Source organism: Vulpes lagopus, chromosome 24 (assembly GCF_018345385.1).
Source record: "Vulpes lagopus strain Blue_001 chromosome 24, ASM1834538v1, whole genome shotgun sequence".
NCBI classification, from domain to species: domain Eukaryota; kingdom Metazoa; phylum Chordata; class Mammalia; order Carnivora; family Canidae; genus Vulpes; species Vulpes lagopus.
In genome coordinates, this window is record NC_054847.1 from 16,823,662 (window position 1) to 16,840,677 (window position 17,016).

At 43.4% G+C, this 17,016-nt stretch overlaps 1 protein-coding gene across 5 annotated transcripts in view; it reads left to right on the forward strand.

Annotated features, from left to right (window-relative positions):
- Positions 1-17,016, forward strand: part of MGAT5 (alpha-1,6-mannosylglycoprotein 6-beta-N-acetylglucosaminyltransferase) — a 286,577-nt gene that overhangs the window by 35,861 nt on the left and 233,700 nt on the right. For 2 of the 5 annotated variants that reach the window (XM_041739319.1, XM_041739320.1), the window contains one exon: positions 10,073-10,199. The exons of the other annotated variants lie outside the window; for them this stretch is intronic. The gene's annotated coding sequence lies outside the window, so the exon portion shown is untranslated. Of the gene's footprint in view, positions 1-10,072; positions 10,200-17,016 lie in introns of those variants that run through there. 5 annotated transcript variants of the gene reach the window in all.

The following is a 17,016-nucleotide window of genomic DNA, read 5'->3' on the forward strand; positions in this document are numbered from 1 at the left end:
CTGCCTGGGGAAGATAAGTGAGGGATGGCCAGGAACACAGCAAGTCAGCACTTAGAAGCAGTGCTTTCTGAATCTTGGTTGATTTATTATTTTTTTTGAAGTGGACCATTATTTTCCAAACTCCAGCCAGTTTTTACCATGTCTATGTTACCACCTGTTACTTAAAATACTTGTCTTCAAATTTATTTTAAGTGATTTATTTTTAAATTTTCTCTCATTGTCATTGACAACCTGTATAAACTTAGGGATTTGGTGTACTTGTGCATGTTAAAATAAATACTTAACTATTAGAATAGAGGGTGTATTTATGTGTACCATAGTGTCAATCTACCATACCTGGAAAAAACTGTATTAGACCATGGTGACTTTCTCAGGAGCCCAGAGTCCAAGGAAATTAGTCTTTGAGGATCAAGTCATCAGCCAGACTTCTGTTTGCTTCAGCAGCAAAGAGGGTGGCTGGCTAGCCAGTTAAGAACTTTTCAAGTAGGGTACCTGTGAAGCAGGGAGTGGACATACCTTAATTCCCAGCAAGCAAAGGGTGCAGCTTCTTATGCTAGTATTTATAATATAAACAATGTGTATGTGTATGTACAGGAAAACCTTCAGCTTTACCTCCTTTGGGGATAAAGTGAAGGAAGAACTTACATTACTTTTATATGAAATGTTTAAGGAAATAGGATCAAAATAGAGCCTTCGCTGGAGCCATGGTAAGCCATGAAACTCAATATCCAAGGGATGTAAAATTTTAATAAACATAACTCTGTTTTTATTTGTTTTTTCTTGGCTGGGCTTTCAAAATATTTTTATATGTTCTTTGTCTTAATAAAATAAAACATGTTCTTTGTTTTAATAAAACTTTATCTAACTCTCAGCCTCTGGTGAAAATAAAAGAACTAAATAACAAAGAGGATCAGTAAGGAAGGACCCCGTTGTTGGAATCAATGTCACTTTTTCCAGGTGTCTTGAGAGCAGGGTTGCCTGATGGTCACTGTTCCCTCAGCATGGAGGAAGCTACATCCATGGAAAGACCATGCTGCATCCTACTACCCTGTGTCACCAGAATTTACCTGTCTTCCTCTTTATATTGCTTTGGGGTCCAAGGGTGGGAGGCATTGTGTATGGCTTCTTTGTATATCATCATAAAACACTTTAAAATGATTAACTTGATTCCTTAGCCTCATCTTGCCTAGCTTTGAGAGAACGTAAAATCAGATTTCTCTGGAATTTGGGAGCATCTCCAACTTCCTCAAAAATTAAGGACTTTTTTTTTACCTAGGAAATTATGAACAAGACTTCGGATTTCCCATGTTCGCAGTCTGTTTCCCTCTTCCCCATCGTCTTTTCCAGAAATACTTCTTTATGATTCTATTGTAATCTATCAAACTACTATGTTTTAGGGAGCAGGAAGATGTCAGTAAGACCTTGAGATGTGTGTGTTGAGCGATGGTGGTAAATGAACCTGCTGGAGTGCTGAGCTCCACGTGGCATAAATGCTGATTTGCTAAAGCTGATGCTTGTGTAAAATATTTGACTCCTCTTCTTCTTGACATTGAGATACTGTTTTGCTCTTTGGAAGAGCTCTATCTGGACAAGCCTTTTGAATATTTGCATTTTATTTCCAGAGAGTCTTTGCTGCTGACTTGGGTAAAGGCATGACATTACATACCCCGTCACTTCATTTTCCTGGAGGAGAGAAAGGGAGCCAAGTGACAGGCTGGCAGCAAATTGGACTACAGGGCTGAAATCGCAGTGCGACAGATAGGTGGTTCAGAGATTGAAGTGCTGTTTTGTCTAATCAGATATTAGCCGGCTTTACAAAGGTTAAACACATCCAGGTGGTGAGACTTGGGAGTCTCTCCTTTTAAATCTTGCTTTCTGTGATGAGGAGGGTCATTGTCAGATGGTCTCAGGTCCCAATTGGGCCTTAAACCCCACCCTGGCCAACCTCACCTGTGATTCTGTGATCCAGAGCTGCATCATGAAAACCAAGATGGAGCAATGGATGAGAACCTAAGAGTCTGTAAGAATTAAAGCTGGGAGCAAACCTGAGCCAATATTTCTACTTTAAAAAAGCAAACCAACAATAACAAATGAGGCGATGCTCAAAGGGTGAAATAATTTGCCCCAGGTTACACCACCAGCTGGTGCCTAACCTGACTAGGTACTTTTTCCAGAGAAGACAGCATCAGGAACCTTAGAGCCACCTAACAGCTGATCCACATTTTGATAGTCATTGAAGCAAAGTCACTTAACTAAGAAGCTAGTGCCCGTGATTTTATTTTTAACTTTTTATTGATATCTAATGTACATGCAGAGAAGGACACCTGGCAGCTGTGTCACCAGATGAAATTCTGCAGAGGGCACACACTCAACCTCACCATGCACGTAGTCTGCACTTCCAAAGCTCTCTCATGCTCCTTTCTGGTCGCTACCCATCCAACCCAGCAGCCGCCGACCTGACCTTTAGCAGCACACATTACTTGGTCTGTGTTAGTGTTCTTTCTAAAAATGAACTCCTGCAGTGTGTCCTATTTCATGTTTCACTTCTGCTCTGTGTTGGTGAGATCCATCCATACTATTGTGTATAGTTGCAGTGGCCATTCTTTCTCCTTGTAGAGTATTCCACTGTGTGAATATGCATGTTTATTGATTCATATATTGACTTGTCGATCCATTCTGCCACAGGTGGGCATTTGGATGATTTCCAGTTGGGGACAGTACTTCTGAAAGCACTAGCATATTTCTCTCGGTGAGTGTAGGTCCACATTATAGTTGAGGATAGGCCTAATGGTGGAACATCTGGGTCACCATGGGTATGCATGTTCAGCTTTATGAGCTACTGGCAGTTTCCCTCAAAGGTTGTACCAGCTTGGACCTTGGCCAGCCGTGTTTGAGTGCCTTCCTCCCTTATATCCTCAGTGTGCTTAGCATTTCCTGTCCTTTTCACCTTGGCCATGCTGGCGGGTCTGCATTGTTGTGATACTGGGATTTGGGATTTTTAAACTGACCCTTTACATTGGCTTCTGAAAGACTTGGTTGTGGGCTTTTGTTTTATGCTTACCGTGGACTTTGTAATCTTCACTGTTTTCAGACCGTGACCTTACAAAGGCATTATTATTTTAAGTTGCAAAAGAGGCTGATGCATTCTAACAGACTTCATGATCTTTCAGCTGTTCTGCAAGAGAGGCTTGTGGAGTTGGTGTCTTCGATGAAATAACGTGCTGCTCTCACCATATGTTTGGTCTGTTGCAGTGAAGATCAGAAATCAGGAACCAGGGTAGCAGTCAATGAGTTTAATTTAGTCTGGTTGAATTTGTTAGCATTGAACCTGGACACTTAAGATTCCTGCATAGGAGCATCAGCAGGTGGAATGTGGTTAAGTCAGAAGCTTGTGCATGTTGAGTTCCTGAGACTGGAACTCGATTTGCAGCTCTTGAGTAAGAAGACTGTTGCAGTCCCACATACATCCAGGATAGAGCAATTGCAAAGACAGAAAATGAAGATGAAGTGACTCAGAACCACTTGACACGTGAAAACACTACTACAGTGTTACTTCTTTGTCCAGTTTTTTTGTTGTTGTTGTTGAGGCAGTTCCATGATCTAAAGAATTTACTTTGAAGATGCTGGACAAAAATTGAAACTGGGCTGGGAAACAGTGCCAGTGCGTGAAGCATGCTGGAGAGACCCGGCTCCCCTTATGTAAGTGGGTAATGTGAGTCATTTTCCGGCTATTTTCCTGAGAGTTTCACACCCAGCCTAGGAAGGTGATTCATGAAGACAGACTTGGCATTGTTTTTATGCTGCTCTAGCTGTTTCTGCTCTTCACCGAGGCACTGGCTCAGGTGTTCTGTGAAGGAGGGTGGTGGGGTCGGGGGGCAAGGTGTCTGGAGATGTGATCCCTGAGCGTGGTGGCCCTTGAGTTGACGGCTGGCTGAGTAGATTGGAACTCTGGGTTGCATAAGACAGGCATCTTGCTTTAGCACAAGGATGCTTTTGCCAGAAAATATAGCTACTGTGGACTTGGCAGAAGGTTGCCTTCAGTAGGATGATGGGATGATGCTGTTTCCTAGGACCCCTCTGACTTGTTTTCTCATTACCTGCTCTGTGGATTGTGTTAGGAGGTTGTTAGCCCTTCTAGGAAGAGAAAAGTCCCTGGAGGTCAGTAGGATCCTCAGAGGCCCTGTGTCAACCATGCCCAGCATGGCATTGGGTAAAAGTTGAATGAATGTCTGTGTTTTTGGGATATGGCTTTCAGGACCTTGTTATTGCTGTTACTACAAATGTGACGTTATATTAGGTGGAAGGGGATGAGTGTGCCTGAAAGGAGTGTGTGTGCTCGTGTGTGTACTGTAGTGTAGCAAGTGTGTTTTTGTAGCCAAAAGGAAGGTAAGGTGGGATGCCTGGGTGGCTCAGCGGTTGCTCAGGGCATGAACCTGGGGTCCTGGGATCGAGTCCCACAACAGGCTCCCTGCAGGGAGCCTGCTTCTCCCTCTGCCTATGTCTCTACCTCTCTCTGTGTCTCTTATGAATAAACAAATACAATCTTAACAACAACAACAAAAAAAGATGAAAGGAAGGAAAGGAACATTTTTTGAGCACTGATAGTTGCCCAGGACTGGGCCAAGCCTTTGGATTTTAATATTCTCTCATTCAGTCTTACTTAATACTCCATTTTCTGTATGTGAAACTGAGGCTTGCCAGGCTTCCTCATTTGCTAGACTTAGAGGTTTCTGGGAGAGCGGTGGGAAATCGGTGTGCCTAGTGGAAAACTGAGCTCACGGTTGCCCTCCAAAGGAAATGTGTCATGAAAGACACCGCTTTGGCCACCAATGCAGCAGGTACCCTCAGCAAGGACGTTTATTGAAGTGTTTTATTTCCAAAATTTGGTTGAGTTCGGGGGCTTCTGCATTATCATGGCTACAACCTGCCTTAGTTGAGAAAAATCGCTATGATTTTTTCATTTTTGAAGATAAGCCTTGGGCTTCCTGACCTGTTAGGGATTTCTGACTTCTCTAGTCAGCAAAGAATAAAGCTGGGTTCTTATCTAACCTCTTAGAGAGAGAAGAGGTCCACCAGAGTTAATTTGCTGAGTGCAGAAGACCTCAAACATGTGGAGCACAAAACTAGGCATTTTGTTGACTGAAGGGGGGAAACATGGAGGATTAAAGGGAAAAAAATGGCTCAAAACATGGAAAAATGTGTTTAAACCTTCCTTGTTGCCAAAAGGATTTCACCACCAGATACTGTTGGGCAGGAGTTGGTTCATAGGCAGGCTGTGTGCGTACAGAGAGGATGGACAGCATAGGCCATCAATACACACTTACCTGTTACTGCTGGCTCCCAGGAAGGGTAATGGGAAGCAGGTTCCTTTTTTTTTTTTTAAGATTTTATTTATTTATTCACGAGACACACAGAGAGAGGCAGAGACATTGCAAAAGCAAGCTCTATGTGGGGAGCCCAATGCGGAACTGAATTATTCCAGGACCCCGGGATCCCACCCTGAGCCGAGGGCAGACCCTGAACCACTGAAGGGTCTCAAGGGAAGCAGGTTCTTTATAATCCTTTTCCACTTCCTTTCCTCAAGAAAGCTTATCAAAATGAGCAGTGGTAGTGTTATTGATGAGGGCAATGATGAATACACAACAACTTCAAGTAAATCCCATGTATGATTCAGAAATAGTTCGTTCACAGAACAGGAGACTCACTGCTCTTACAGAGATGTCACTACCTATAAATTAGACCGTTCATTCATCATCATTTAGCTATTGCCACATGACACAAGCCACCCCAGCACTTAGTGGCTTGAAACAGGAAGCCTTTTATTGGTGTTCCTGGTTGTACAGTTGAGTGGTTCTTCTGGTTGCAGCTGGATTCACCCATATGACTAGATATCAGTCTTCTGGGCTTTGAGCTGGGCTTTCTCACATATCTGAGGGGTTGGCTGGCTGAGTCTGGTCTTGGATGGTGTCCACTGGGACAGATGGAGTGCCTTCCACATGTGGTCTGCCCTCTTGCAACAGATGAGCCCAAGTCATTTTTGTGGTTTTTAAGGGGTGAGCAGAACTATGCAATGATGCCTTGGTTCAGAACTGATATACCTTGACTTGTGCTGCATTTTATCAGTCAAAGCAAGGTGCAAGACCAGGCCAGATGCAGAGGGTAAGGCTAGCAATTCTTCTTGATGGGCACTATTGCAGACTCTCATTGCAGGGTGCATGGGTCCCATGATTGAGGCCATCAGTGCAATCACTTTGCCACATTCATCTTTTCATTTATTCATCCCATAATCCTTGGGGTTCCTCAACAGTCCTTTGTTCTCCTGTTCCATTCTTTGTTAAAAGTCAGGAGAGATTCTGTACCATTTACTGTACATAGTCTCTAAGGAAGCCACTGAGTTGAGTCTCTAAGGTCCAACCAGAGGGATGGGAGAGATGGACAAGAACGTGGCCAAGAGGGAGAGAATGGGATTAATCCCGGGGGTCTGTATCCAAAATGGGCTGTGAACCTAAAGGAAGGAGTGTTAAGTCTGTGAGTGGGGAGCAGCTTCCCAGAAGAGGAGCGAAGTCACCCAGGAACTGGGAGCAGGAGAGGATTGAAGAGAAGGGCGGGAAGAGGGTGTACAGCAGGTAGAACAGTGCCAGGATGGGGGTCGGAGGATCTTAGGAGCTGCTTCTGGAATGCTCGGTTTACTGGAAGGGTGGGAGTGGCAGGAGTTGAGGTCGGAAGAGTGTCCTTGGGCCAAGGTAGAAAAGCCTGTCATCAGGGGCTCAGACATAATTGATGGGCAGAAGGCAGCCGGTAGCAAGTTTTTTTTTCTCCCCATTGCGGTGACTCATGTACCCAATGTAAGGAACAGACAGTATGATTATTGTACCCTGGTGCTCTTCCTCATCAAAAGGAAGGCACGACAGACAGCATAGTTCTGTGGATTCCAGATCGTGTGCTGTGGCGCTCTGGTGGGGGGATCACAGGGAAGTCACAGGGATGCCATGGGCTATCACCAAGTTGTGAGCAAAACACAGCTCCATCTGCCAGACGTCTCTTAACTATTACTGTGAAGTTGTTTGGACCTAACTACCCAGGAAATGGAGCTTTTACTATTTCTTTTGCCCCTAGAGGTATAATGGGGAAAAAAAAAAAAACCAAAACTGCATCACAAACAGCACTATAAAGTGACAGAGCTTGAGTCTGGGAGGCTCTGGTGAAGTTGGCCAGAGAACTTGGTTGGAATCTGGCCCTGTCCTGTTATCAGAGGTGCGACCACGGGCGGTGTGTGACTTTCTCTGACCTGTTTCTGCGAAGAGTGGAGATGGCACTCCCTCCCACCCTGTCCCTTCACCAGGTCATTTGAGAGGAATAAATTAGTTCATATAAGGAAAGGGCTTTATTTATATTTTTTAAAAGATTTTTTATTTAATTATTCATGAGAGACAGAGACAGGCAGAGACACAGGCAGAGAGAGAAGCAGCCTCCATGCAGGGAGCCCGACGTGGGACTTGATCCCGGGTCCCCAGGATCACACCCTGAGCCAAAGGCAGGTGCCAAACCGCTGAGCCCCCCTGGGCTGCCCAAGGAAAGGGCTTTAAAGGGAGCCCGGCATGCTCAGCCGGCAGCGGCCTTATTACCCTGGATGGTTCGGCCTTGCCCGGCAGCTGGGCGCTCGCCAGGCCAGTTGTCTGTCTGTCTGCGAGGCCCCGAAATGCAGCGCAGGTACCCCTGTGGGGACAGGAGGGCGAGTAGGGAAGGTCAGCAGCCTTGAGCAGCGGCGAGGACTGGTTATTCCTGCATGTGATTGGAGCCCGAGGGGACACTGCCACACCTCGTGTCCTCATCCATGGGATCCCCGCAGCCTCTCCTTGCAGGAAACTTTGTTTCGAGCACAGCTCTGGTGTCACGTGCTGTGCTCAGGCTGTGCTTTCGAACTCTGGCCCTTTCCGTGCCCCCCCCCCCCCGCCCAAGCCAAATGACTCGTCTCTACAGAAAAAGGCTTAGCTGACCGGAATGGGAGGTGAGGTCTCTACTTTGTCACCTCGTGCATTAAAGGACTTGCATTAAAAAAATAAAAAATAAAAAATAAAGGACTTGCATTAAAGATTAAAGGACGGGGGCAGGACGGCCTGATGGGGCAGGGGCAGAGGGGAGGTTCTCCCGCAAGCGCCCTCAAATCCTCTCTGCAGGCCAGGTGGGCTTCTGTTCATAGGGAGAAGCTGGTTGTGGGAGCTCAGTGTCCCCCATTTCCAGTTGGTCTCGTCTCTTTTTCCGAAGAGGGCTTCAGGGTACAGTGGGGTACAGTGCTTGCTCTGAGTGCACACATGTTTGCTGGCACCTCTCTGTGTGCCCACGGGGGTGCGTACAAGGGGGCCCATGGGTGCTGCTGCGTTTGGGATCTGCCCAGGCACCCCCTCATCCCCCTCTCTCCAGCAGCCCGTCAGTCTCCTTTTGTCCAAGGAACTTTTATTTTCATTTTTCATCCCACAAACGTCACTCTGCTCCTGTCCCTGACTTGTAGTCGGGAGTTGGCCGCGGCCTCATTTCTCATTCTGGTCCTGTTCCTTTAGGAATCTGCCAAACCTCTTCTGCATTTGTTTTTCACCTCAGCACTCTCTTCTGTCAGCAGTTCAGTGAGCCCTTTCCAAGCTCATTTTTCCCCATTTGCTTCTTAATTAGTTTTCCCCTCCTGCCTCTCCTCTCCATGCCTCTGTCCTGCCGCCCTTCCAGTCCATGTCTCACGATTTCTGGCCCGCTGTTAAGAAAATGTGGGTCGGAGCGATGTCAGTCACGGTTATTGTTTCCAGGCATGTGGCTTTGTCTTGAAATTTTCAGTTGTACTCGTTTGTCATCTTGCTCTGGAATAAGGCCTGCGACCTGGGTGCAGGCATTGCGTTGACCTGTGATGGTGAGTTTGGGAGGCAGGGACTTGGTCTCTCCCTGTGGAGCATTTGTGGGAAAGGATTTGCATTTTAAAAATAAAGTGCTCTGAGTAAGTGTTAACCTGTGTCTTTAAGTCTTTCTGAAGCCAGGAAGCCAGGCTTTATTTTATAGATGCAGGCACAGTCTCTGAAACTCCTGAAATGGTAAATAACCATTAGTGTCTGTGGTTTGTTTGTTTGTTTGTTTTGGTGGGGGGGAGAGTGTTCATAGCTTTTAGCATATTCCCATAGGAGCCTGCAGCCTCCAAATATTGGGACACCCTGCCTGGGTAATTTAGAAAGCCTAAAGAGGTTGGAAATTATAATACGTGATCTGGAAGCAAAGGATAGAGGTCACAGGAGCACACAAGAGAAACATGTTTCGAGGGCAGATGAAGCCCTTCTTGGGGCACCTGGCAGTGCACGTGTCCAGGACCCCAAACTGTGATATCTATACAAAGAGTGGTAGTAAAGGAGGTTGAGATTGGTTTTCTGAAAGGCCCTATGCTCCTCCCCACCCAATGCCATACTGATCATTACCCCTTAGGGTTGACTTGTGATAGACTGTTAGAGGTTAAGTGGAATAAAACAAAAAGGTGGTTGCCCTAGGAATTTCCATTGTGCAACACACCACACCAAGCTCTGTCCTCTGTGGCAAGTTAGCTCGGCCCCTTAGGTGCACCGTGTAGCTGCAAGGAACAAAGATGGTCATGGTCCTTTCCGGAGCTCCTAGGTCTTTGCTACTCAAAGGGGCTGCACAAACCAGCCACATTAGCAGTATCTGGGATCTCTATTAGATAAGCAGACTCAGAGGCCTGCTGATTCACAGTCCGTGGAATAAATAACCAGATTCCCAGGCGATTCATAGGTACAGTCAAGTTCAAGGACAAAATTCTAGTGCAGCCTGTTTATTGGGCGGCAGTCAGAGCTCTCTGAAGCATCGTGTTCTGGGCATGTCCTGTCAGTGCTTCTGATGAAGTTCTGATTTCCTGTTATTTTTACAAAGAATTTTCATTCCAGGCAATTTAGATACATATCTTTAGGCCTGAATATGATTCTGTACCTTTCGGTTTTGTACCCTTTTGCAAATGTTCACAGGCAAATGCATAGATCAGAGTAATCCTTTTTTTTTTTTTTTTTTTAACTATCCACTTGACATATAGGGATAGAAAGATACCATCATACCCGCCATATGCAATCACCATAGAAGGCGCGGAGGAGTCAAGCAATAAGAAACTGGTGCTGCCTTTGAGAAAGAAGTCTGGTCCCTGGAGATAAGCACAGAGAAGGGTAATTTCATCTCATTGTATTGTATCTTGGGATGGCATACGGGACCAGGGAGAAGAGCAGGTGGTTCTTTGCCTATGCTGGGGTGTCACTGTACACTGTATGTACAGTGTATCAATATACACTGATAGGTATGGCATGAAGACATTTTTAGGCCTTTACCAGACTTCTGACCTCTTCAGGGAGCTGTCCTCCCTCATGCCTTTTCAAACCTTGAGTGAATAGCACCTTTTGTGTGTTCAAGTAAGTAGCTCGAGTAGTCATTTGTTTGGTTACCAGCCTACTGATATGTAGCCTGAGAGAGAGCATTGAGTACTTGTTCTGCTGCTTTGCCCCTTGGCTAAGAATCCCTGCTTCCCACGAAGGGGAATGACTTCCCCTGTGAAGACTTCATGTCCTCGTGATCTCCATTTGAAGGCATGTTACATTTAAATTTAACGCTTTTCCTTCCTTCCGAATTGCCTAGCCGCAGCTTTGTCACTGATCCCTGTAGCAGAATTAGCCCCATTTGAAGATGGAGGAGGTGGATTTTGGCTGTCTGCATGCAAGGTGGTTAGGAGTTTTTCAGGAGGGAGAAACAATGATCCTACAATACATTTACTTTCTGTTGACAGGTATGGAACAAAAACTAGCTGGGAAATGAGAGTGTTTGTATCAGCCTATTGTGCTATACACACACACACACACATATACATATATATGGCAAAATATATATATAAATATATACATATACATTTATAAAATATAAAAGTACAAATATATATATTTATATATGTACAAATTTGTGTGCGTATGTGTGTGTATATATATATATATATATATATATATATATATATATGTAGAATCTCCTTTTCTATACCCTAACTTGGTTTTCCACACTCTTTTGCTTGGAAGTCAAATTTGGAATCAAATTCTGTAATCATTTACTTGCTGGGTATGCTTTGGAAGTACAGTTAGCTAACTCTCTGAACCTCATAGGTAAAGTGGGGGAGCAAATATTGAAAAATGATAATTAAGAATGAAATGAGATGGTGTATGCAGAGGGTCTAGTAAAATTTATGCAATCACTAGTTTGATACTGAGTGCTAATATTTAGCGGGCATAGTTGCTGAAACCGTGTGCTCATCACCATGTTGAAATCTACCCTGAAGTAAGGCAGCAAACACGACCTGCCCTCGGGATCTTACAGTGCTTTATTGTATGAGTGAACTAAAATGTGAGACAAGGAACACAGATGTGTAAAGCAGCCTGCATTAGCTTCCATGGAAGATTGGAGAACCATGCCCCAATTATTCCGTTCCTGCCAAGGGCCCCTCACAGGAAGGAGTTCAGTGTTAGTGGCAGTCCCATTTTTCAGGAGATGTTAGAAACCCAGATTTTTATGTGAAATCTTGTTTTCACATGTTGGTAACTAATTAAAAAAGTCTTCCTGACCTGACTTCTAGTCTAGCACCAAACAACAAGAGTGTATCCTTATCAATACAAGTATTTTTGATGCTCTGCCCTCTTTGATTCATTGCTTCACCACAAAGTATAGCCCTGATCTTCCACCCACATTCCCTTCCATCCTTTCTCCCACCACAAGGACACATACCCAGGGTCTGGATCTCAGAGCCTTGTCTCTACTTTCCATGTAAATCATGGGTTGCAACAGTAAAAGACTTGACCATGGGTAGTCCTTGTCTATGAAACAAAACAGTTTAAAAGCTGGATTGAGTTCTAGATATGGTCTTTTTACTATTCTGTTTTAGTCACTGTTTGTGCTCAAACCCAAAAATTAAAACCTGAAATGGTGAATTTTAGAGACAAGCTCTTCTTGGCAGGACTTGCACTTATATCCGTTCCCTGCGAGATGTAGCATTTATGAATCCTCAAGTTCTGAGCTACCAGTTTTGCCTAACACAAATAAAAATCGCACCTCTCAAAAAACATTGGCACCAGCCCTTTGGTTAGTAGGATGTTTTTGATAGGCTACGTCCTGGAAAAGCTCAACTGTAATACCTCCTTACCTTTGAATTTCACTTTATGGTTTCTGGGGGTGAACCAGGCAGGGAGGGCTTCCTAAACAAGACAAGGCTCTTGGTGTGCTCTAGGATCCTAACTGTGATTTTCTGCAGCATCTCATGTGGCCTCAGACTGTTTTTGGTTCATGATGGGTGGGAACTGCATGTTCTTTGGTCAGTCCATGGGCTCTGGAGTGGCAGCTGCTGGTGTTAACAGGTTGTCTTGGAAATGGCTGTGGAGCATCACAGGTGGGAGGGAACCATGTTTCTTTGACCTAGACTAGGCCCTGTCATTGACTTTCACTCACCGGCCACCCATTAGAGAGATGAAGCCCCGCCTGGCTTAAAGGCTCCAGGCAGGGAAGAAATGGATCTGGGAAATACCAGGCTCATGGTGGTGATTTCCAAGTGAGAATAACAGCACAAAATTGGAAGGATTTATACAGCGAGAGTAATCTTTCTGATGAAAGAGGAAAGGTCGGGGATATTTTAGTCATGGTTTCAGGGCATAATAATGAGAATGGCACAGAATTAGTATGGGATCAGTCCCAGAAGTAGCACTTGCTGTTATAATATAATATAGTGTGTGTGTGTGAGAGAGAGAGAGAGAGATTGTGTGTTTTTAGGAGGGTAGGGAAAGAAGAGCTTTTGTGAAGCGGAAGGACATTACTTTGAAGGGCAGTGGAGAAAGAGTCTCAGTATTACAGGGTCAGCCCTTGGCCCATTGCAGGGTACAGAAGGCCCCAGTTAGAATCATTGTTTTCACTGGTGGTAAAAGCTGCGTGAAGTCATTTAGCCAGAGGGTAATACACAAGTGCCTTTTCCTAGTTATATATCTGCCATTTCCCAAATGTATTTGAGAAATGTGTCATTATTGATCTGTGGCCCCTCAACTTGGTCCCTCTTGTCTGCTCTGTGAAACTTGATCTGGGCCCCTTAAATATTTTTCCTTTACAGGTGGCACAGTGTTAAACTTTGCCAGTAGAGGGCGGGGGTTTTCCTGCCTCATTCTGCTTTCGGGGAAGGCTCTTCCAATGGCTTGTGACAGCCAAGAGCACATAGTGGCCAGCAGCCTCCCCTGCATGCCCTGTGCAATTTTGTGCCTCTGCTGAAATTTCTGTTAGTAGCTTTCTTGGTACCCTAGAGGACACATCTCTGGATTTGGCCACCTGACAGTATAGTGGCTTCTGTGTTATATAGCAAGTCATAGCTGTACCCTTTCTTAGAAAATCAGGATCTCTACCCTGGGGTGGTGCCTCCCCCTTATGTGTTCTATCTCATGCCCAGTTAGTAGCTGGTCCTCCTATACGTTTTAGAGTTCCTTGCATTATACTAGTCAGTCTCTTGTCACCCCAAGCCCCGGTGGGAGTTCAGAATTGTTTATATTAAGAGTTTAGTGGTCAATTTTCTTGTTCATTTACTCTGTGATTTTCATCGTCTGATGGGACTCTTGAGTGATATAACACACCCTGGGAAAAAAAAAAGTATTCTCAGGAAACATTGTGAAAGATGCTGAAATAGGTAAAAAAGATGTAGTATCTAGTGCACTCTCTTGGGTTATCTGTGCCTTTCATTTTCTTTGAACTGTTTTTAGTTTGGCAAGTTATAGAAAAGCAGCTTTTTGGCAAGTGATCGTAATGGAAATGATTCTTGTTCATAGAAATGCAAATTAATTTTGTGCAGTGGAGGTACTATTGATTCCTCCTCCCAAGGAACCAGTTTCATATGAACAAATTTATTTCAACTTTCCTGATTGCCTGTGTATATGTGTGTTCTTTGTATTCTTTTGAATCCCTTGTAATACCCTTCTGGTTCCCTCTCAATTAATGAGCTAAATAAAATCTTTGATGTTCATTTCATATTTGTAAGAGTCATGGTTTTATCTTGAAAAAGAATCTTATGACAGTATGATGTATTAAGGAGCTCATGAGATATGCCCACTTCGATTTTAAAAATACCACAGAAAATGGTGATAAGAATTGCTAGAAAAAAATTTACTTAAATGCATTTTAATGTTTTAAAACTGGACAGAAATGAATAAATAAAATAATTTATAAAGAAAAAGTATTACAACCAGGTTTTGAAATGGAAAATAAGATTCATAACATACCCATAGAATGAGAGCATTTACAAATTACATATCTGATAGAGAACTTGTATTTTTTTAAAAAAAGATTTTATTTATTTATTCATGAGAGACAGAGGCAGAGGGAGAAACAGGCTCCCTATGGGGAGCTAGATGTGGACTTGATCCCAGGACTCTGGAATCACGCCCTGAGCCAAAGCCAGATGCTCAACCACTAAGCCACCCAGGCATCCCTAATAAGGAACTTGTATTAAGAATATATTAAAAACTCTTACAACTCAGTGATAAAAAGAAAAGCAATGCAATTTATAAATGGGCAAATAATCCGAATAGATAATTACCCCCAAAGAAACACAAATAGTCAATTAGCACATGAAAAGATACTCACCATCATTAGTCATGGGGGTGTGCAAATCAACACAAGAGTGAGATACCTCTTTACACCCATGAGGATGACTGGGTTAAGAAATATAATATAATAATAACAATAACAGGTGTTGGTGAGGGTGTGGAGAAAGGAGAACCTTCATACACCAAGGGTGGGAATGCAGAATGGTGCATCCTCTGTAGAAAGCATTTTCACAGTTCTTTAAAAGGTTAAATTTGGAGTTCCCTTATGACCTAGCAGCCCTCCCCCAGGTATAAAAACAAGAGAAATGAAAATCTGTTCATACAAAAAGTTGGCCTGGAATATTGATACAGTATCTTCATTCATAATAGCCATCATCTGATGAATAAACAAGATGTGATCTATCTGTATGGGGGACTATTATTTGATTATAGGCAGAATGAAGTACCCATCCATGCTAGAAAAAGGATGAATATAAAAAGCATAATGTTAAGTGAGAGAAGCCAGTCACAGAAGACCACGTGTTTTGTGATTCCATTTGTAGGAAATGTCCACAATAGAAACACTTAGAGACAAACAGTAAGATAGTGGTTGCCTATGGCTTGGGATGAGCTTGGAGGAGGTTCAAGGGGTAATAACTAAAGGCTGTGGGGTGATGGAAATGATCTAAAACTGTTGTGATAATTGTACAATTCTGTGAATATACTAAAAACTGGTAAACTGTACCCTTTGGGTGAGTTGTATGTGAATTATATCTCAGTAAAGCTGTTATCAAAAAAAAAAAAAAAGATAATCATCAAATAAACCACATTCCTTAGTGGGGGTGGTGGTGGTGGTAAATGCTGCTTGTGCACAAACTGACAAATCTCTTGTCCTCATGTCAGAACATGCCTACCTTTTCTTTTTTGATGTCCTCCCCTGTAGAACTCTTCTTTTTAACTAGGGGCACCATTCTTTCAGTGGAGATTATTGCAAAGTGAAATGAACAGCTGCATGATTGCTTGATAGGTGTTCTTTCCACCCTCTACAGCATCCATGGGGAGTACCTTGGAGAACTGGTGGTTTATCTGAACTGTTATTTTTCCTGTTTTTCTATCACTACTTGAGTGTTTAATGTTTTATTTTAGATCTTTTTTCTCTCAGGATCTTGTGGTAGTGGCAGCTGAAGGAATCTAAATTTAAAATTGTCTTAAGTTATGAGTGATACAGAGGCAAAAATGGCATCTAGAGCTTTGATCGACAAAAGCAAAGAAAACCAATGGCCTAGAACAATGGACCACAGTAACAATACAGAATATATTGGGAATAAATAGGAAGTCTTGCACCTAGGTTCAAAATAATTAAGTTGTACTAACCCAGAATGATATAACCTGACTTGATGACAATTCCAATGATAAATAAAGCCATGTTGATTTTTCACCAGGGTGTAGTGAGGAGGGAGGTTGAATAAGAGCCAACAATTACTGTGGGTTTCAGAAAACTCAGTTTTGTTCACACTCCAGGTCAACCACTTACTAATGAAGGGTCTAGGGCAGGCTGCTTAACCTTGATGCATCTCTATTTTCTCACCTGTAAGATGGGATAATAGTATTGACCATAAAGGATAATTTGAGATGATAAGCCAGGTTAATATTTGTGAAGCCTTAAGGCTGTATGTAGCTTTAGTAGGTACTAAATGATGAGGGTGGAGATGATAGAAATGTTATAGGAGTAAGGAGTCCAGACTAAGAGAGGTGGCAGTGCCAGTACTTCGCAAGATTCAGATCCCCTTGGGAACACTGGGATCTGGTAACTAGGATCATTGACTTAAAGAGGGTGTTGGTGGAGGGTGGCCCTCATCAGGAAGGGACTGGGAGTTGTGAATGCACTTTAAGCAAATAATTATTATCTTTCATAGCAAAGAACTTTTGTGTGTGTCATGGGGATGAAAACTTCACACTAGGGCTTGCCAGAGGTGACTGTCTGTCTGGGTTAGCGCAGGAGATAGGGGCTGTGCACTGTAGTAGTGTCTCAGTCTTATGTTCCTCATTTACAAAATGGGTATTACACTGGCTGTGAGGATTAAGATTTACATAAAGCACTTAGCTCAAGAAATGGTACTTATATAGCATCATCAATAACATAATCAGAGAAATAAGACAAACACAAAAGCAACTATGACATAGACATTTAATAAATGTCATAAGGGAGCTACTCAGTGCTATGAGATTTGGCGGAGGGCTCCTGTGCATTGATGGCTTGAGGAGGCAGTGTTTTATTTGGAAGTGCCCTTTCAGACTATGAAGATTGGGGTGGAAAATGGAGAGCATGGTAGAGGCTGATCTCTGATCACAGTGATTTTGTAGAAGGAAACCTTCTGGAGAAGGAAGTAGGGTCTTACTG